We start from the raw sequence: 22,336 nt of genomic DNA, 5'->3' as shown, positions 1-22,336 counted from the left end.
TCACATATGCCATCTTGTTTGGTCTTCACAAAACATCATTCTCTGGGGTGGAGCCAAGATGGTGGAGTAGAACGACACACGTATGGAAGCTGCCCCCACACAGCCCATAAAACACCTGTAGAGAGGGACTCTCAACAAATTTTGGAGCAGCAGAAGTGAAGAACAACAGAGTGGAAGAGATTTCCAGCCCAGGGTGACCTGAAAGACCCACAGGAAGCATCAGTTGCACTGATGCGGAGGGGAGCTGGGAGTATGGAGCCCAGCCCAGCCTTGACCTCGTGCACACGGCTCATGAGCAGCCCACAAGGGCGGAATCTCCAGTCCTGGAATCCCCGGTCCCAGTAGCAGAGGATCTGCAGATCCCTCAACCCACAGGTGCCAAAGGTCAGTGACAGGGTTTATTCAGGAAGGGAGAAGGGCCTTCACATGGGGCAGGTGGCAGGAGTTCTCAGGGCAGACCCTACAGCAGCCTGAGACCATAGCTGGATTGTAAAAACCCCTGGGGGCTCTGAAGAGCTGAGTCTTGCCTCAGCCCTTTGTAGATGCATTGAGGCAGCTGGTCTTTGTCTCACACTGAATGGTGGCCCTGCCACCACAGCTTGACTGAATCCCACCCCCTCACCCCCCAGTGCTAGCTTGGTGGAACTGGAGGTCAGGTGCCTGTGGAGAGGAAATGCTGCTAAGATTCTGGGCACAAAAATCCTTCCCTGTGCCCAGACCAGTACACACTGGATTGTGCCACCTTGATGGAACTGATATCTTACAGGTCCCCAGAGTATACCCTACTCTTGACAAAGGACCCAAAAGTCAAGTAACTGGTTGGCAAAATGCCCAAAAAAGGGGAAAAAAATAAGACTATAGAAGGTTACTTTCTTGGTGAACAGATATCTCCTCCCATCCTTTCAGATGAAGAAGAACAATGCTTACCATCAGGGAAAGACATAAAACTCAAGGCTTCTGTATCCCAAACATCTAAAATAAATATTCAGTGGGCTCAGGCCATGGAAGGGCTCAAAAAGGATTTTGAAAATCAAGTTAGAGAGGTGGAGGAAAAACTGGGAAGAGAAATGAGAGAGATGCAAGAAAAACATGAAAAGTAGGTCAACACCTTGCTAAAGGAGACCCAAAATATTGCTGAAGAAAATAACACCTTCAAAAATAGGCTAACTCAATTGGCAAAAGAGGTTCAAAAAGCCAATGAGGACAAGAATGCTTTAAAAAGCAGAATTAGCCAAATGGAAAAGGAGGTTCTAAAGCTCACTGAAGAAAATAGTTCTTTAAGACATCATTCTCACTTTCAGATCGTCACACTGCAGGCTCAGAGAGGATCAAGGTTTAAGTTAACTTGACCAAGGTCACAAGGCCTAATGAGTTCACACTTATGTCCTCTAACTCCCAGTATCATCTGTTTCCCTTCTTCCCCTGGCATTCCCTAAGGACTGGAGGGATTTTAAGAGTTCTCTTATTCTTTGGGAAGGAAAAGTGAACTGACAGCATTCATTGTGAGCCTGGTTGTAAGGGGCTGATGTTGCAGATGTGGAAGAGAATTAAGCCTGCAAAGGTCATCTTGCTAGGACCAGGAAATGGGGAAGAGGGTAGTGGAAGTGGAGATAGGACAGCTTACCTGTAGTAGACATGGCGAGTAGACAAGGAAAGGGTTTAGATTTTGGCAGAAATGACAAAGGGCTATAGGAATAAGCATAAGAGATATATGTGCTCTTCCTATACTTCAGAGGCCAGAAGATTTCCCCCACTGGAAGTTAGAGATGCTAGCACAGACAGATATTAACCCAGACAGATGTGGGCTGTAATTAAGTACTCCTTTGGTACGTCCAATGTGCAGAAGAGATATGGAAGATGGGAGCACCATGACAATACAGGACCTGTGTGTCAATGCATGGAGGCTCAGACTGTCTCTTGAAGACCAAGAGAGGAAGTGCATAGACCTAACAGAGTGACAGGAAGTGTTACCTGAGTAGGAAAATGACATTCAATCCATCTCAGGGTCCCATGAAATAGGAACACGAGATCCCCCACTAGAATGTTAGCAAATGGAAGATGGGGCTGGTTTCATCTTCGTCTAGATAGCTCTTGACTCTATCTCAGTGTCTTTTACATAGCAGGCACTTAGTAAATAATTGTGGGATTAAATTGACAGTAATGTAGGCTCCCCTTCCAGAAAGTGGCCTTCAGGAATTTTCCCCAGAATGAAGGGTGAAGGGGCCAGGAGTCGAGAGGCACAGGTTCTGTCATTTGTTACAGTTCATTTTCCTCCAATTTCTGAAATAGCTCATGCTGAAAAAGAAGGACAACTAAAAGATTTGAAGATATCTCATTTGTTGCTCAACATGGACTTGTGATATAAGCAATGCTTGATAGAGTCATGTCAGTGTCCTGTGAGAACACTAAGAATAATCTTATATCTTGATAGACCAAAGGGAAGACAATGGAAATTCACCAATCATTACCTTTGCATTCTACCTTTATCCCTTTAAAGAAGAAAGAGGAAAGAGAAAGAAAAAGAGAGAAGGCAGGAGAGAGAAACAGAAAAAGAGAGATGGGGAAGAGGGGGAAGACTGGGAGAAAGAGTGGAAAAGAGGGAGAGTAGGAGAAGAAAGAAAAGGAAAGGGAGGGGAGAAAGGAGGAAGGAGGAAGGAAGGGAGAGGGGGAGGGAAGAAAAAGAATACTACATTAGTTGTAGAAACAAACCACACCTGAGTTACAGAAACACTTCCAAGACCACCAGAGGGGTGGAATTTTTCTACAGATACACACGGGAAGAGAAGGCTTCTCATCTTTCTGTTCAAAGGCTGGCCAAATTCTATTTGGCAATTGGGGTTAAGTGACTTGCTGAAGGTCACACAACTGGTAAGTGTTAAGTTTCTGAGGTCATATTTGAACTCACATCTTCCTGACTCCAGGGCCAGTGCTCTATTCAGTCACCACCTAGCTGCCCCTCAAATTCTAAATTAACGAGCAATCATTATTCTATATTATTACAAAGAGAAGACAGTAGGTCCTGGTGGTCTGACTACAAGATCCAGAGCCAGGAACTCAAAGTCCTAATTTCTTCCAAGTAATATCCAGTTTGAATAAAGATGGACAACCTGTCCAACAGCTCACAGACCTCAGGAAGAATTAGAATGATGAGATTGCGTGCCTCAACATCCTTTGTATGTAGAACAGCTCCTTGAACAGAGTCACAGTTTAAATCATTGAACTGAAAAATCGAAGTTCACCTTAATTCTTGACTCTTCAGTCTTTCCTATAAACACCAGGGACTACTTGACACGAAGCACTGGTCCCATTCACGTGCCATATTTCCCCTCTTAGGCACTGGTTTTCAAAGAAGTAACCCTCCTGAAGTAGTAGAATGACAACCTCTCCCCTGAACCCCACTTTTTATCCTAGAAGGTAGTGTTTCTATTTTTCCAGAGCTGGAACCCATTCCCCACGGATGGGAGGAAGGAAACAGAAAAAATTGGAAGAGCTCACTGCCCATATCCTGACCACAGACTGCTCAGAGACCTCAGGTACCATTTACCAAATCACTGAAGGTCATGATGAACGGGATCTCAACAGCTATCTAATTCAACTCATACCAACAAAGGAATTTCTCCTAAAACATCCAACAAGGGACCACCCAGTCTTTGCTCTAAGTTTTCCAATAAAGGGGAACCTACTGGCCTTGAAGCAGCCCAGTCCAACCTTGGAGAGCTGTAATGGTAATCAATTCAATTCAATTCCACTCGTTTTAATAAAATATTTTCTATGTTCTAAAGCTAGGCTCTTGTCCAAGCATAAAGAGACCCTGAGCTCAAATGGGACCGGGGGGGGGGGAGTGTATTATTATATTTTTTCAGAAAATTTACAGGTCCCTCCATGTCAGTTTTCCACATCTTGAGCCAAGATAGGATTCCTGGAACTGTTCTAGCCAAAGTAGCGGATGAAGAGAACACAAGGGCAGCTTTGGGGCCCAGGCCCTCATGATCTCTGGGCACTTAAGGATGGTCTTTGAGGGCATCCTAAATCCCCACAAGGACTTGGGGGACAGGCTAGAAACAGATCTTTGGGTTCTAGGTCTCTCTCTAAGTCCCCCCAACACACTTGGGAAATTCAAGCTTCCTCCTTAACGGTTGGCAGGGGCCCACATTACCCTGGTCAGCAAGGTGAGGTGTGGGTTAATGGGAGGACAGGCCACCAGCTGGCTGCCCCAAACTCCAGGAAGCAGAGAGAAGTAGCACACCCAGCCCTCCCTCCATGTTCCTGTAAGAAGTGAAACGCCACCCTTGGCCAACACCAAGACAATCTGCCGCCCTGCAAGCGTCTGAGCAGCAGGAAATTGTCCATTGAATAAACCAGTTTATGTTGGCTCGACTGCAGAAATAATTAGGGCAAGCTCTTATTTCTCTAAACTTTCACCAATTACTGAATTTTTCCCTGAAGTTTCCAACAGTAGGAGTGGGTCTTGTCCTCCTTGGAAGGCCCATGGTAGAGCCCACTGGCCCTCTGAAGCCAAGGTGCACTACCACCTTCAGCCACTGGGCTTTGAAAAAGGAAGAACCAGGTTGAACAGTGGCCTCTAGTCTATTCAATGGGCACTGATTGGAGGAATTAGGAATATTAGCTTACAGAAGAAAAGACTCAGGGGGAAAATGATAGTCAACTTCAAGCATTTCAAAGGCTGCCACGTGGAGCCACAAGACTCATTCTCATTGTCCCCAAAGGGTAGATTTAGGAGCAATGGGTGAAAGTTGTACACAGGTAAATTGAGGCCCAAGGTCAGGAAAAACTTCTTTATGACCAGAGATCTCCAAAAATGACCTGGGTTGCTGAATAAATGTTGTTGGATTTTCTGGTTGCGTCAGGAGTGCGCAAGTCCCTCTTATGGGGAAGTCACCAAGCAAAGTCTGGATGAGTACCTTTGAGGTATGTTCTCAAGGAAACTGTGTCTCCCAAAGGAGTGCCTTGAAAAAGCCACTGACATCTCTCCCGCTGTTGAAATTCGAGGATTCTAAGGCAGCTGGGAATTTCAAGCTGCGTGTTTCCTTTTCTCACTAATTCCTTCTGTTTGGGTTTTGTGCCTTTTAGTAACAGACATTTTAGGAAATGCTCATAAGGGCTGCAAAATCCTAGATCTCCAACTCTGCCATCCCAGGACCCTGCTCTGCTCTTAAAGTTACTGAGGACCCCTATGTTAGTATTCACCATATTAGATACTGAAACATCTTAGTATTATTTCTAAGGAACTAGGTAAGCAGGTTTAGAGTACCAGATCTGAAGTCAGGAAGACTCATTTTCCTGAGTTCAAATTTGGCCTCACATACTTACAAACTGTGTGATCCTGGGCAAGTCTCTTAACCCTGTTGCCTCAGTATCTGCATCTGTCAAATGAACTGGTGAAGGAAATAACAAACCACTCCAGTATCTTTACCAAGAAAACCCTAAATAGGGTCATGAAATAGGGTCATAACTGAAATGATTGAATGAGAAAAATATTATTATGAGAATAATTGATTCCATGACCCCTTCAAAGGCTATAGGGACCCCAAAGGGTCCCCAGACCATACTTGACAAACTACTGATCTCGTCCAAACCACTTATTTTGCAGATGAAGAAACTGAGTCTAAGTGAAATGACCCCAAATCATTTAGCTCTAAGTATCAGATTCAGATTGGAAGCCAGGTCCTTGACTCCAGAATCAGCGTTCTTTCCAATCTCCCCTTCTTTTGACTCAAAGCTGTCTTAACTGGTCTTTTTCTCATTGATAGTGAGGTAGAACAATACTTCAAGCAACTGCTCAGAGAACATGCATCCTTGCTTCTAAATGCCTGTTGGCCATTTGGACTACTTCTTCAATGGACCGCTGGGCTATTTCTAGCAATTCCTTCTAAATGTTTACCATATTTTCCATCTGCTTTGGTAGAAAGAATACTGGACTTCCATAGAGAAAGACTTGAGTTTCAATTCCACTCCTGCCATTGACTCACTGCATGACTCTGGCAATCCCTTTATCTCTCTGAGTCAGTTCCCCAATCCATAAAATAAGGATGGTAGTAGTACTTCCCTCACAATGTTGATGTGAGCCTGAAAAGAGATAATGCTGCTAAGCTCTATAGCCACTGGTGCTCATGGGACGATGTCTCTGAAGTCACATGAATTGAGGGAAGCAGAAGAATGCTAGGCATAGAAACAACAGAAGAATGCAAAAACTAATGGAAGCAGAAATGACAGAATGGCACACAGAGGAAAGAATCAGAGAAATTCATTTTTCAATGTAAATGGTTGTAAATGCTGGTTTATTTTGCTTTGCTGGGGTCCAACATTATATGCGGAGTGAGTTATTCCTAATAAAAAATGGACCTTGAGCTCCCCCAGAAAACTCCTCAGTGGGTCCCAGCCAAAGGAGAGGTGTTTCTGGTCTCTGGAGGACTCCTGTCACTGCTGCAAAATGAGGTCAGGCCATTTCTCTGACTCACCAGTTTGCCTTATCCCAGTTTGTTGCTTGAATTTCCCACAAAAGAGTGCCCTTCACAGAACATTCCACCAACTAGATTCAAGCCCTGGGCCTGAACAAAGGTCCATAGGTAGGGGCTAAGCCAGAGAGCAGCGTCACCCATGCTGGCCTTGCCTGTTCTCAAATGCAGCAAAGGGAAGAGCAGTTCCAGTAGTCTGGCTTAGAGGAGGGCAATGGGGACATTCTCCTCCCTGATCTGGGAAGGAGTTTGGGGGCCCAAGTTTATTACTGATGGTGTTTCTTCACCTGCTACAACTAAAGAATGGGATGCTCACATGTAACTCATCCTTCTAAGGGGTGTCAGTAGGGAGAAGGTGCATCCTAAATGAATGAGACCAAGCCTGGGATGAGAGACATATTACAGAAGCAAACTCATGATGTTTGTCTGAAACTCCTAAGAAGGTGGTTCTATGGCCCTTTTCCTAACAGTTACAACCTTTTGATACAGAGACCAGTAGGAGGGCAAAGACTCAGTTATCCTGCTATTGCCACCCTAAGCAAGAACCTCTGGTGTGAGACATTTATCTAAGTGCCCTCTAAATCTACTGAAGCTTGGTTTGCTCTTTTAGATTGTTGAATTGGGGGCATTGGGGCAGGAAGAGATGATTGACATAGGGTGAAAGATTGATAGAAATATAGCAGCTGATCTTTGGAGGAGAAGTAGAGTAACCCTTCATGCTCTCAGTGGTTCTGACATGAAACTGGCACGAACCATTCTGTTCACTTGCCTTCATCGGCGCAGCTCCCCCTTCCTCCAGTGCTCTGTGCGGACTTACTCCTCAATGGATAGCAATCTCTAATCTCCTCTCATTCATGCCATCCTTGCAATCTTTCTGGAATACTTAAAAGCATTTTAATTCATGTCATTTGCTTTTCCCCCCACATTCCTCCTTCTGCCCTTCCCAGAGAGTTGTTCTGTGTAACAAACAGTGTTTTTTAGAGACTAAAAAGAAAAAAGAGGAAATCAGCACTAAAGATCAATACCTCGGTAAAGTCTGAAAACATGAGCAGTGTCCAACAGATGAGGACCTCCCCCCTCCACACAGGGGTGTATTGGAGTGTTCTTTCAAATATCTCCTTTTTGGGGGAGGGGAGGGTTTCATGCTGGATCTTTCCAATTTGACTATGTTTACTCTGGATTGATGGTTGTGGGTGTGGTTGTCCTTTCCATTTGCATGGTTTTAGTTACCTGTAGATTGTTTTTCTAACTGTCCACTTCACTCTGCCTCCATTCATAAAGCTCTTTCCATACTTGTCCATATGCATCAGATTCATCATTTCTTACAGCCTAATAATATTCCATCACATTCAAGGACCACAATTTGTTTAGCCATTCCCTATTTCACATTTACTTTGTTTCCAATTCTTTGCTATCACAGAAGTGCTGCTAGAAGTATTTTGGAGCATAAAGGGACTTTCCTCTTATTGGTGGCTTCCTTGGTGTATAAGCCCAGTAATGGAATCTCGGAGTCAAAGGGTTGGAATATTTTAGACACTTTGTTTGCATGATTTCAAATGACTTTCCAACATGGAAAACAAATGCTTAGACTTATTTCCTGGTGGATAACATTCTCTCATCTCCTCCTACCCCACCCCCACCCTTAGGATACTGAATCCTGGACCACCTAAATGCAAACTCAGCGCTCCAACCCCACCCCCCATTCAGTGTTCCAGTTCTCATCTTTCCACGCCTTCCACTGTGCCCTCTGGAATGCTTAGTCTATAATTTACAAACTTCCCTTTATTTCACATTACTTCCCTGCCTGCTCTTTTTGTCCTCTGACTCTCCCTGAGCTCTGCCTCCTCCTGGATATTACCTCCTTGGGCTTCCTTTCCAGAATGGGTTGCAGCTTCTTTCAAAGTCTCTGACTTATGCATCTGAAGTGGGGAAATAGGCTACTCCTTGCCTCCTCCATACCAATTCCAGTTTTCTCACCAGTGCCATCACTTAGCAACCTCTCATTTGTTGAGGTTCATTATGTTCTTATTTATTTTAGATTTCATATTCTGGTGATTTGTACCCACTGGCTTCCAGGACATCCTCTCTCCTTTCTCAATAAGGTCAGTGCCTGGTTCATAGTATTCCTCTCCATGCTGTCTCCTCTTATACTAGGGAGCTTCAGTATACATGTTGACATTCCTTCAAATACTCTTACTTACCAATCCCTTAATCTACTCAACTCTTATGACCTGCCTACACCAAGGATGGCCAGATCCTTGACCTTGCCATTACCCACCAAATATATTATTTCCATAACTATTTACTTTAAAAATCCTTTACCTGATTCTCTCATTCCATCTCTCCTTATGTCTTATTCCTTCCAGACCTATTTTTATCCCCACCACAATCACTACTGCACTTGGGAGAAGGGAGGAGGTAAGAGAAGGAACAGAGCATTTATAGGGTGCCTACTATAGGTCAGGCACTGTGCCAAGTGCTTTACTGCTATTGCCCATTTCATCCTCACAACAATCTTGTGAGGTCGATGCTACTGTCATTCTCATTTTACAGAAGAGGAAGCTGAGGCAACCAGAGGGTCACATAGCTACTCAGTATCTGAGGCTGGATTTGGACTCATGTCTTCCTGATTCCAGGTCCATCAGCTTTAACCACTGTGCCCCTGAGCAGAACCAGACACCAAATCTTCTGTTTAACATTCAACACCCTTCATAAGCTCTCCCCCTCTTGTCAATCTTCTTAAGGCTCACACTCCTATCATATACTCTGCAATTCAGTGAGAGTGGCCTCTTTAATCACAGAACAAGACCCTCCATCTCTTGCATTTTCTCTGGCTACCCCTGGCACAGAAGACTCTCCTTCCTCAATTCTGCTTTCTGGCTTCCTTCAAATCCCAACTGAAGTCCCACCTTCTGCAGGAAGTCTTTCTCTATCTTCTTAATTCTGGTGTTTTACCTTTCATGTCTGTTCATTATTTCTTGCCTATATTTTACTTGGTTGTTTGCATCTTGTCCCTCCCATCAGAATGTGAACTCCTCAGGGGAAGGAATTGTCTTTTCCCTTCTTTTGTAACTCTAGCACTTAGCATCGTGCCTGGCATGTACTAGGCCTTTGATGTCTCTTTTATTGGCTGACAAGCAGGCAATTCAGTTAAGGCACTCAGCTGATTTAACTCCCTTGTGGGATAATCAATGTAGCAGCACCCTGTTTCCTTTTAGATTAATGAGGCAACACCCAAGTTACTACAGAGGGTTAAATGAGGGACCCCATATACCTGAGAATACAGAGGAAACCCATCTCACATGGGCTAGCCCTAGTTTTTTCTCTCTCTATCATGCCCACCAACTGCAAACACATCTGCAATGGTGATACCAGCTTCTCTTTTTAACTGCTGCATTGAGATAGGGTTCTCACTGGCAATCAGGATCCATCTACATAGCTTAGAGTATTGTTCTAGTATAGAAGTCATAGAATGCTAGGTTTTTGATCTTGGAAATAACTTAGAGTTCACAAAGTCCCATTGTGTTGCTCTGAAGATGAAGGAATTGAGCTCTAGAGTGGTAAAGGGACTTGACCAAGGTCAAGAAAATGTCAGAAGGAAGGGCAGAGCCAAGATGCTGGAATACAAGGACTGACCTGCGGTAGCTCTCCTCTCCCCCAATAGCTGATAAAATACCTGCAAAAAATTATTCTAAACAAATTCTAGAGCAGCAGAAGCCACAAAATGACAAAGTGAAAGAGATTTCCAGCCCAGGACAGCCTGGAAGGTCAACAGGAAAGGTCTATCACACCGGGCTCAGAGCAGAGTGCAGTCCAGCCTTGGGAACACTGCATGGCTCAGACAAGACTGGAGCATGCTTCAGGGCACAGAATCATGGGTAGCAACTGTGGTTACCAGATTTCTCAACCCACAAATGCCAAAGACAGCATCAAAGGTCAGTAAGAAAGTTCTTTCACTTGGGTAAGAGGGGAGTGCGTACTTGCCCCAGCCCCAGGGCAGCAGTAGCATCCACTTTGGAAGCCCTGGGCCTAAAGACCCTGAGGGGACTTGAGCAGCTGATCTGGGTCTCAGTTCTGAGTGGCAGTCCTGGGGTAAGGAGGAGTGCTGGCATGGTAGAACTAGTTGTGACTGTGGAGAGGGAATCCTACTCACAGATCCTGGGCAGCAAAGCATGATTGTGGTTGCTCACAGACGAGTGTGCAGGCCAAGAGAGGAATAAACTCCTCTCCCTTGATTGTGCCACCTTGAAGGAACTGAGAATTATATAGTAACTGTCTGGGAAAGTGTCCAAAAAAGGGAAAAAATAAGGGTAGAGAAGGTTACTTTCTTGGTGAAAAGGTATTTTATTCCATCTTTTCAGATGAGGAAGAACAAAGCATACCATCAGAGGAAGACATCAAAGTCAAGTTTCTACATTCAAAATCTCCAAAAAAATATTCAATGTTTTCAGGCCATGGAAGAGCTCAAAAAGGATTTTGAAAATCAAGTATGAAAGGTGAAGGAAAAATTGGGAAGAGAAATGAGAGTGATGCAAGAAAATCATGAAAAGCAAATCAATTGCTTGCTAAAGGAGACCCAAAAAATTGCTGAATAAAATTACACCTTTAAAAATACACTAACCCAAATGGTAAACGAGGTCCAAAAAGCCAGTGAGGAGAAAGATGTTTTAAAAAACAGAATTGGCCAAATGGAAAAAGAGGTTCAAGAGTTCTCTGAAGAAAACAGTTATTTAAAAATTAGAATGGAGCAGATGGAAGCTAATGACTTTATGAGAAACCAAGAAATTATGAAACAAAATGAAAAGAATGAAAAAATAGAAGACAATATGAAATATCTCATAGGAAAAATCACTGACCTGGATCCAGGAAAGATAATTTAAAAATTATTGGTCTACCTGAAAACCATGATGAGAAAAAGAACCTAGACATCATCTTCCAAGAAATTATCAAGGAAAACTTCCCTGATATTCTAGAACCAGAAGGTAAAATAGAAATGGAAAGAATTCACTGATTGCCTCCTGAAAGAGATCCTAAAAATAAAACTTCTAGGAATATTGTAGCCAAATTCCAGAGTTCCCAGGTCAAGGAGAAAATTTGCAAGCAGTCAGAAAGAAACAATTCAAGTATTGTGGAAATACAATCAGGATAATACAGGATTTAGCAGCTTCTACACTAAGGGATCAAAGGGCTTGGAATATGGTATCCCAGAGGTCAAAGGAGATGGAATTAAAACCAAGAATCACCTACCCAGAAAAACTGAACATAATACTTCAGGAGAAAAAAAAAGGAATTTCAGTGAAATAGAGGTCTTCCAAGCATTCCTGTTGAAAAGACCAGAGCTGAATAGAAAATTTGACATTCAAATACAAGAATCAAGGAAAACATGAAAAGGTAAATGGGAAAGAAAATCCTTAAGGAACTCATTAAAGTTGGACTGATTACATTCCTTCATGGAAAGACATTATGTGTAACTCATGAGATCTTTTTCAGTATTAGGGTAGTTAGAAGGAATATATATAGAGAGAGAGAGAGAGGTAAGTGTGCATGGGTATATATGCATGTGTATATTATATACTTGTAGGAATGTGTATGTACATGGGTGTATGCATATATGTATATATGTATACATGTGTACATGTGTATATTGTGTGTATATGTATACATACATATATGTACACACATAGATAGAGGGCACAGTGTCAGCTGAATATGAAGGGAGAACACCTATAAGAATTAAAATTTACTGTTGAATGAAATGTACTAGGAGTAAGAGAAGGGATAGGTAGAATGTAGCAAATCATCTCACATAAAAGAGGGAGGAAAGAGCTTTTACAACGGAGGGGAAGGGGGATAGATGAAAGGAAATAACTGAGCCTTACTCTCTTGGGATTTGGTTTAAGGAGAGAATAACACACACTTAATTGGACATGGGAATCTATTTTGCCCTGCAAGAAGGCAAGAGGGAAGGGGATAGGAGAGGGAAGATAATAGAAGGGACAGCAAATTGGGGAAAGGGATAATCAGAAGCAAATACTATTGTGGAAGGACAGGTCAGGGGAGAGAATGGAATAAATGAAGGGCAGGATAGGACAAAGGGAAATGTGGTTAGTCTTTTACAACATAAATATTATGGCAATGCTTTGCATTGTTACACACGTATGAACTATATTGAATTGCTTGTTTTCTCAATGAGGATGGGTGGGGACAGAGGGAGAGAATATGGAACTCAAAGTTTTAAGAACGAATGTTAAAAATTGTTTTGGCATGCAACTGGAAATTAAAATATACAGGCAATGGAGTGTAGAAATCTATTTTTCCCTAAAGGAAAATAGAGGGGAAAGGGGACAGAAGAAGGGTGGGTAATAGAAGGGAAGATGGACTGGAGGAAGGGATGGATGGGATGCATGATGTCCTGGGGTGGGAGGGTGGGGAGGGTTGGGGAGAAAATTTTGAATTCAAATTCTTATGGAAGTGAATGTTGAGAACTGAAAAATAAATAAATTATATATATTTTTTAAAAAAGATAATGTCAGAGCCAGGATGAGAAACCAACTTTCCAGAATCCAAGTTCCAGACTCTTTCCCCCACACCTGTTTGCCTCCTGCATCAAGCATCCTCATTAGTCTTCTGTGTTGTTGGTGTTTCTAGGTGCCTCCAGAAATCCTTTATTGACTAGGAATAAATTAATAGAAGGAAGGGAATGTATAATGGGAGTAGCAGCCCTCAAGGACCATTAGACTGTGCACTCCATGTTCATCTGGGGATCTCTAGATTTTAGCCATAAGACAAATTCAGTAAATAGTTGCTGAATTAATTAAAGGCAATATTCCCCCAATATTCAGGCTTTAACTTTGTGTATGTGTGCACTTATCTATTCAGTGGGGATAAACCTCTTTATACTAGCCCTCCCCGCCAAAAAAAGATAGAGTGAGAAAGTTGTAGATAGATAGATAAATGGATGGATCAGAAAATTGTACTTCCTTTCTTTTTTTGCTATTAGGAGACCATGGTTGTGGAATTTTGTGTATTCCTTCAGACTTGTTTGATGTGTTAGTTTTGCTGAAATAATTATTTTCTCTTTGTCTAAGGAATGGATCACTGGGAGAGAGAGATGAATGATATAGTTTGAAAGGAAGGTATAAAGGCCAATGTTCTCAATAAGAACTTAATTTTTAAATTTAAAAATAATTTCAGGGGCACTTTTCCTGGTAGCAAAGTACTGTTACCAAAGGTGGATTTTTTAATACTCTAAAAAGAAGTGGAACTTCTTAATTGAAAAATCCATGAAGTGTTGCAGAGAAGATGAAACCTATTGATTTCCTGTCATCAGAAGTGGGGGACTACTAAGGCAGAACGTCGTATGCCTTCTCTTATTTTGACAACGTATCTGGGGGTTTTCTTTTTATAAAGAAGAAAGGTTCTTTTTTTTTCCCCAGGGGGAGGCAGGAAATATCTTCTGTTTCAACACTAATGATGAGTACTTGGTGTATAAAGATCTTATCTGTCCATTTCCAAAATAACTGGTCCTCTTTCACAATGAAAGAAGTCTCCTGGGGAAGGCTTCCTTCCTTGAGTTTCAGTAAATGGAAGGTTTAAAATCTGTGGGTTTTCTGACGTGAGCAAGGTTTTTTTTTCCTTTTTTTAAAAGGGGAAAAGTTCACATGTTAAGTAAGAAACAATTTCTCCCCCTTCTCTAAAACAAACTCTCGGGGTTGTAACAAAACACATCATTTAGAAATTCACGGACAAGCCCAAGGTCCTGCTGCCAGGTTCAGGCTAGACCATGTCTTGCAAAGTGCCAATCGGAGTCTCTGACTTGGAATGTAACTGCTCTGAAATTACTGGTGATTTTCCTTTATTTTTTTCGTATAATCATGAAGCTTAGTTTTAAGAAGTGGTTGCTAATTTTTTTATTCATTTATGTACCGATTCATTTATTTTTCATTTATTGAATTTAGAGGAAACGTAGACTTATGACCACTGCAACATTTCCAAATCTATTTTCTCCATCTGGACACACCCTTCAGCTAAGCAAGGCTTCTGTGTCCAAATGGGGCTCCATTACTGTCTCAAGGTGATTAATCTGCAAAAATGGTTTTCTTTTTTAAAAAAATTGAAGTAGAAGACTTCCACATGAAACACTCTTGAATTGAATCCAGCTGCTGTGTTATACATATAGAAAATCTATGTATGCTCGGGGGAAAGGAGAAGCATTGAGCATTTGGGGAAGAGAACTGTCAATTCTAAAATGGTCCTTCTCTTGGGAAGGGAGAGCAATATGGGCCACAATGTTGGAGATTCTCCAAAGGCTGCACACACTCCATCAGCAAGTAGCCTTTGCATTGGCAGGGACTTATGTCAACTGGGAACCAGGGCTCAGAAGAGCATTTATCAAGGATGAGGGCCTTGAGGGAAATCCAGAAACAAGGGCTCATTCAGAGAAGCACTTCACCAACTAGCTCTCAAGTGCTCTCCCACCAGCTCTCTCCGTGCTGGGCCCAAGGCGCCTCATAGGGTGCACACAGCAGAAAGTAGATTTATGTGAGAAATGCTTCCTTTCGGGCCCAGTGGAAAGGAAAGGGCCAAACTAAACATTTCATATGGAATGATTTCCAAGGTATGGGTGGACAGGCAGGCTATAGCTCAGATTTAGTAGAGACTCATCCCCCTTTTCTTTTAAATGTCACAAAAAGGACCTTAAGTTGCCTAGGACTTGAGCTCCAAGTTTGGGATTTAACAAGAAAGGAAGGTCAGTCAATGGGTATTTATTAAGCTTTTACTATATGCCAGGGAATGCTTATAGGACATAAGCAATTGGGATACAAGGAAAGGCAAAAACATTCTCTGCCCTCACGGGGCTCCCCTCTTCATGGGGGTGACAACATGCAAACAGGTAGATACAATTTATTTACAGGGTAAATAGAAGTAGAAAGGGACTGAGTCATGAAAGACATTAAAAGAAAAACAAAGGTTTAAGATAGACCATCCTGGAAGTAATAAAGAAGAATTTATTGAATAGTTAGGTCACATGCTCAGACCTGTGCTTTAGGAAGATCCATTTTGAACCATTGAATCAAGGATGGATTTCAGTGGGAAGACACTTGAGGCAGGGAGACCAAGCCCAGACAGTTGTAATGGTCCAGGTATGAGGTGATAAGGGCCTGAGCCAGGGTGTAGAAGACATAAGGGGGTGTATATAGGAGATGAAGGTAGAATCCACAGGATTTGGCAAAAGATCAAGTGTCAGAGTTGAGAAAGAGTGAGGTCTAGCAGGCAACACCAGTAGGATGGTGGTTTCCTTGAGAGTAATTCAAAAAGTTAGGGAGAGGCAAACATTTGGGGGAAAACATAATGAATTTCATTTTGGACATGTTGTGTTTAAGATATCTATGTCCATTCCATTTAAGTTATCTAATTAAGGCAAATGGAAATGTGAGTCTAGATTTCAGGAAAGAGATCAGGGCTTGATAAATAAGTTATAATAAATAAGTAAATCACCTTTATAGAGAGGGAAATTAAACACATGGGAACTGAGGAAATCGCCAGGTGGCATAGTATAGAGGAAGGAAGAGAAGAGAGTCTATACAAGCACACTGGGGAAGTTGCTGGACCTGGGGTCAAAGGTTAGAATCCCTGCTCTGCTACTTATGACCTATGCTACCTTAGACAGGTTGCTTCATTTTGGGGGCCCTCAGTTTCCTGATATGCACAATCACAAGTTTGTACTCATTAACTCCTCCCTACTTTAAAACTATGGACTATCCTTTTCTTCTGCTTGGCTAGTGTGCTGGATAACAATCTAACGAATGAGAAAGAGGGGATGAAAGAATAGATGAAGCTCAGATTCACCAGTTTTCCTACCTCCTAGCAGTGGATTTCCTTCATTCTTGAAGATCAAAATGACATCACTTTGGTGGAATCAAGGTACAGTGTGTCCAACTGTGACTGATCAACCAATAAGAGCTCAGAAGGCTTGACCACAGGTCAGGCACAAACAATCCATATGAGCATCCAGAGTGGACATATCTCCAAATATGCTCATCTCATGGCTCAGAAGGCTCTACCCCAAGAGAGGCACAAACAATCCATATGAGCATCTCTAAATTTGCTCATCTCATGGTTGCTGCTTTTTGAGCTACTACAATTCTGTTTGCTCTTGGAGCACAACACCATTTTTGATGTGGACATGCCATAGTGGGCAATCCTGTGTCAGTATCTCCCATGACATGTGATCAGTGTCAAAGCTCTTCAGAGAGACCTTGAAAAAAAAGGTCCTTGTATAGCTTGTTATGACCTCCATGTGAGCACTTGCTTTGTGTGAATTCTCCATAAAATAGTCTTTTAGGCAAACATACTTTTAGCATTCAGACAACATGTTCAGACCATCAGTAGTTGAACTCTTTGCAGTAATTTGAATACTTGGCACTTCAGCTAGAGAGAGGACCTCTGTGTCCAGTATCTTATCTGGCTGAGTTATCTTCACAATATTCCTAAGACAATTCACATGGAAGCAATTGTTTCCTAGCATGGCGCTGGTAGAATGTCCAGGCTTCACAGGCGTACAGCAATGAGGTCAGTATCATGGCTCTGTAGACTTTCATTTTGGTAGGCAGTCTAATACCTCTTCTCTCCCACACTTTCCTTTAGAATCTCTCTTTGGGAGGACTATGTACTAGTAAGATAAGGTGAAAGGAGTCCTAGACTTAGAAGCAAACGTTCTAGGTTACAATTCTACCTTTGATATGAGCTGTGTGAACTTGAGGGATTCACAAGCTCTCTGATTCCTCAATTCATTATGTGTAAAATAATGGGGGCAGGCTCAGTGGCCTCCCCACCCAGCTCCACATCTATTATCCAGTGACCCTGCTTCTCAAAAAAAATCTTAAAAAGATAAGAAGCTGGAGTCTAGACTCTAGACATTATGGTTTCAATTCAAGATAGACTTCCTCTATACTCCTTTTCCATTCCATTTTTTCCCTAGCCTGTGCTGTAGGTATCCATCAAGTACCTCACTAAATTAGTGCCTAGCACTGTGCTAAGAAAATATGAAATGTAGTCCCCTCCTCACAATAGCTTGCGATCTAGGTTGGAAAATAAGACAGATAAGATATAATCAAATGTAAAGTCCAGGTTGCATGGGAGCCAATGAGCGAGAGAGATTCAAAGTGCTCTGGGTGCTATTTTTCCCACGTTTGCATCCTAAGGGTCACTTCCTTGGGGGGATTCAGTAGCTACCTGTAGTTCTGGATTTCTGATAGGATACAGGTTGATTCAGAGTCTTGCACCAGATACTGATTCCTCACAATAGAATCTAAGCAATCCGAGGGCAGGGATAGTTCGATTCTTGTCTTTGAATCCACAATGTCTAATACGGTGCCTGACAGTTTATAAAAATACATGCTTTTTGTTTGGCTGGAATAGGATGGCGCACAGTCCTTTCTTCCTCCTTCTGTCTCTCCTCTCCATCCTTTCTTCCCTTCCCTCCCACCCTCCTTCCTTTCTTCCTTCCTCCCTCCCCACCTCCCTTCCTTCCTTCCTTCCTTCTTTCGTCATTTATTAAACATTTTACTTATTGGTTTATTAAAACAAAACTGCCAGGTGCTGTTCATGAAGCTGGGCACACAAAGACACAAGTGAACCAATGCCTTCTCTCAAGCATTTGGCATTCTATTGGGGTGGGGGACACAACAGAAACCCAAATAATATCGAAGATAAATTGAAAATAAATGCGAGGGGGACATGGCGGTGCACACCAGGGGTCCTTGGTACTGCGAGGTTGAGGCTGATAGAGCCTCTAGAGCTCTCAGCTGTCTTATGTGAACTAATCTGGTTCCTTTCGAGGTCCAGCACCAATAGGCTGAGCCTTCCAGAGCAGGTGTCCTCTAGGTTCAAGGAGGGGAGAACAAGGCCATGGTAAAGCTCTTTGCACAGATCAGTTGTGGGAGCAGGTCTGTGGGTGGTGAGGAGCAAGGGGGCGCGGAGAGGAAAAAAAAGGAAATTCAAAATAATGAGATCTTTTCTAAATCCATCAACAACAGGAAATGTATCAGACATAACATTATCAATTGTAACATGCTGACCTGTATTGTGTTAGCAGCTTCAGGGTCTTCTTGGTGTAACTAAAATAACTTCAGACAAGTTGGGAGGAGGACAGGATAACTCCGCTAACAAGTAGTTTGGTGATTTATGGAATGTTCATTATTTGCTGAGTACAATGAGGGTGGGGTTGATGGGATCAGAAATACTGGACCAGCGCCTGAGACTTCCTTGGGGAGACACAACCAAATTACAAATCCACACCCAAGCAAGTGATGCTACTTCGGATCCATAACACCTTAGGCAAAACAGACTTTCACAACTTCCTCTAACTGGCTGCCAGGCTGTATTCCCTCCCTACTCCAAGCCATCCTGCTTATGGCTGACAGAAAACTGCTCCTGGAAAACATTATTTTGTGCGCATCACTCCCCTGTTCAAAAGCCTCCAAAGACCTCCCCCCTCGTTGCCTATAGCAAACATTCTTCACCTTGTTCGGGCTGTGAACCCTTTAACAATCTTGTAAAGCTCATGGATTCCCTCCTCAACATCGTATCTCTAAATGCCTAAAATAAAATGCAGAGGATCATGAAAAAAACCAATTCTACTGAAAAATGTATTTAAGAAAAGAAACAAATTAAGAATCCCCATTAAAGGTAGCGAGTAATAGCTTTCAGGGAGTGGCTTTCAAGCTAGGTGGAGGTGAGAAGGGGATAATGGAGTGACTGGCATTGAGCAGTGACCTAGGGTGGGATCAGCCAATGAGCCTTACAACAAAGGGCCAGAACCCGGGAGGGCAGGTGCTGAAAGAGAAACAGGGCACAGATGGAGAGTTGGGGACTAGAAGGTGGAGGCCAGGGAGACAGCAATATACAGCACCCATCCAGAGCATCGATTCCAAGACCTTTCTCTCTTCTGGGACTTCACTCTGCATCATACAGGGAAGTCACAGAAGAGAAGGTCTTTGGACTTCCCCAGGTTTGAGTACAAACCTTTTCAGTCTCTTTAAATGTATAAATCAAATCATTTTGGTTTTGAAGCCTTGTGACCCTGAGTACTTTAAAGGAATGTGCAGGCCACCCTTGGGAGAGTGTGAGATATAGAAGTTCCCAGCTTCCACATGAGTGGGGTCAATGAACCAGAGAACTGCAGAGGCCCCCAAACCATACTTAACCCTTAGAATCCAGGGGTAGCCTCAACAAGGCTTCTCACCTCAGGCATCATCTACTCCAAGTCACCTTTGGTGATTCCCCAGCTAGAGAGGATCCCTCTCTCTCTCATCCTTTACTTTTTCTCTTCCTAACATGTATAAGTTGCTTTCTTCATCTGCCAAGTGGGAATAATAAAACTCTGTAGCACCTACTTCCCTGAGTTGCTGGGAGATTCAAACGTGATCAAATTTGCAAAGTATTTTTCAAACTCTAAAGTGTTCTATAAATTGCTGTTGCCATTAATTTGGGTTAATGAGTCAACCTTCTAACCAGTAAATTTACAGAGGATAGAACTGTTTTTTATTTTTGTTTTTGTAATTCCAGAATCTAGAAGAGTGTTTTGCATGTAGTAGACCCTTAATAAGTTTGTTGAATTGAATTATATTCGAATGAGTTGAATTGAATTGTCTTACAAATTCCTTAAGGGTGGGAGGCATGCGGCAGCCCTCTGTATTCCCAGCTCCCAGCAGGATGGGTAGCAGGATGGCACCCACACTCAAAGAGAGACTGTTGATAATGGCCCACAAATGAAAAGCATGCCAGAGCATAAGAGGATATTTGATGAGGAAATGAGGAGAATAAGTTTTAAGCAGGGAATTAAAGGAAGGCAGGATTGGCATGGACAAACAGGGATGCCAATGGCTGTGATGGTGTCTGTGCAAAGTGGCACAGCTGGATGTGGGAAAACAGCTTTCAGTCACATTTGCCCCAAGTCCAGTCAAGTCATTGCCATCTTGCATTTTTAGAAGATTTTTAGGTTTGGGGGCTGAACTCATTAGATATCTCATTGGATATTAGCAACAACCCTGTGAAGTCCCCCAGGCAGATCTCATTGTTCTTGTTTGGAAAGATGAAGAAACAGGCTCAGGAACTTGCCCCAAACCACACTACTAGAACAAATGTAACCAGGCATTGTCTAAAGCTAGACCATTCTCGAGATCTTGCTATCAATCATTTCCCCTTTTCTAGAATCAGGTTTGCAAATGTCAGGAAGCTGGAAATGCCAGCTAATAGATCAGGAAGCAGATGCCATATCCAAAGGGGTCTGGGCAGCATAAAACACTGGGCAAAGGCTGGAATTCAACAGGGACAGATGAAAGTCTTACTCTTCAAAAGGACCAACTTCATAAATGCACGATGGGGAGACAAGGTGAAGCTGTCTTTAGCCTGAAAAGGATCCTAGGGTGTTAGTGAACCTCAAGCAGAATGTGAGACAGTCATCCCTAAATGCTAATGTGAACTTGGGCTATATTAAATCTATAAGATGCAATGCATCCTGGGATCAGTCCTGGATTCACCTTGCAGGGCTCACACCGATAAGCCAGAGAGAGGGCAAACAGAATGGGACAAGGCCTTGGGACTATGTCATGAGGAATGGTTGAAGGTTGAGGGGAGGCTGATTTAGGAAAAGAGAAGAGTTGGGGGAGAGGATATGAGAGTGGCATTACAGTATCTGAAGAGCTGTTACAAAGGGAGGGAGGATTAGGGTTGTTTGGCTTAGCCCCAGAGGGAAAGAAGCCACAAAGAGGCAAAATTAGGATTACAGTCTGGAAAAACCAAATCTCAACACTCCCTAGAAGTGAGAACCCCCCAAAATGGGATGGCCTGCCCCATGGTCTGGTGGGGGCTGTTTTTCAGCTGAGGGTGGGGTGGGTGGCCTTGAGTTCCCTGCCAACTCTCAGATACCATAATTCTATGATCCTCTAGGTGCTAAACAAGGCCTGCTCACCTTCAAGTGAGGTCAAGAAAAAGGCACAGATACTAACACTCTGCCTGACCTTTCAAGACTTGGATTCTTTTCAACACCCTCTGGAACTGTTTCCTTTAGCTTGGTTTTGGTAGGAAACATTCATTATCAAGTACCAGGGCTCAGGTCCACATACTTTGATTACCTCTGAGCTCTTGGTTGCCATTAGGATGACTGGGAAGGGAGGAAGGGAAATGACTCTCCCAGTGTGCCCAGGCAGGCTGTCCAACCCTCCCATCCATCTAGAGATGGATGAAGGCTTTCCTTCTCTTGCTCAGCTAACAGATAGGTCGGGTCACTTGGCACACAGAGACAGGAGAGGTCACTAGGCTTTGCTGAATCCAGATCTTGGCAACTCTGCCTAACTAAGCAGATCCAAAGTTCCCCCCAGGCTCCATGTTCTGGCTATCAAATTCACCTGGCACCTTGTCAGATCTCTAAAGTGAACAGCTATGTGACTTGCCTATCAGGAAACCATGAGAAGAAATGCCAGGAAAATTAGACTTTACACTCTCACATTGTTGATTCTCCAAACGCCCCAACCCCGAGGTTTCAGGTTAACCTACAAGTTGCGAGGCCACAGGTTCTGTGGGTGACCCTCCACCCAGGCCTGGGAGCAGCAGTTGGGTATGGTCATGGTCAGGCCCCCACATCCACACATTCAGCCAAAATGATAAGGGAAAAGAAGAGGTGTGGGTCAACACCTCCAGAAAAAAAGGGGAAAGACCCTACACAGTATCAACTGAGAACAGGAACAGGACCCACCTTTTGTTTGCAAATGAGGGATCCAAAGACCAAAACGGCTACTAATTGACCTTCCCACACAGCTGGTGAGGAGTGGAGTGGATCTGAAGCCAGGTCCATCTGA

The 22,336-nt window shown here is 43.0% G+C and overlaps 1 long non-coding RNA gene across 1 annotated transcript in view; it reads right to left on the bottom strand.

Moving 5' to 3' along the window:
* The window catches only part of LOC140531777 (uncharacterized), a 48,918-nt gene extending 26,582 nt beyond the window's left edge, over nucleotides 1-22,336 (bottom strand). Inside the window, exon 1 of the long non-coding RNA XR_011976436.1 lies at nucleotides 22,234-22,336. This is a non-coding gene — a long non-coding RNA (uncharacterized lncRNA). The remainder of the gene's footprint in view (nucleotides 1-22,233) is intronic.

This window comes from Notamacropus eugenii, chromosome 3 (genome assembly GCF_028372415.1).
Source record: "Notamacropus eugenii isolate mMacEug1 chromosome 3, mMacEug1.pri_v2, whole genome shotgun sequence".
In the NCBI taxonomy this organism is placed as follows: domain Eukaryota; kingdom Metazoa; phylum Chordata; class Mammalia; order Diprotodontia; family Macropodidae; genus Notamacropus; species Notamacropus eugenii.
Note: the sequence above shows the minus strand (reverse complement) of the source record. Positions and strands in the feature narration are given on the sequence as shown.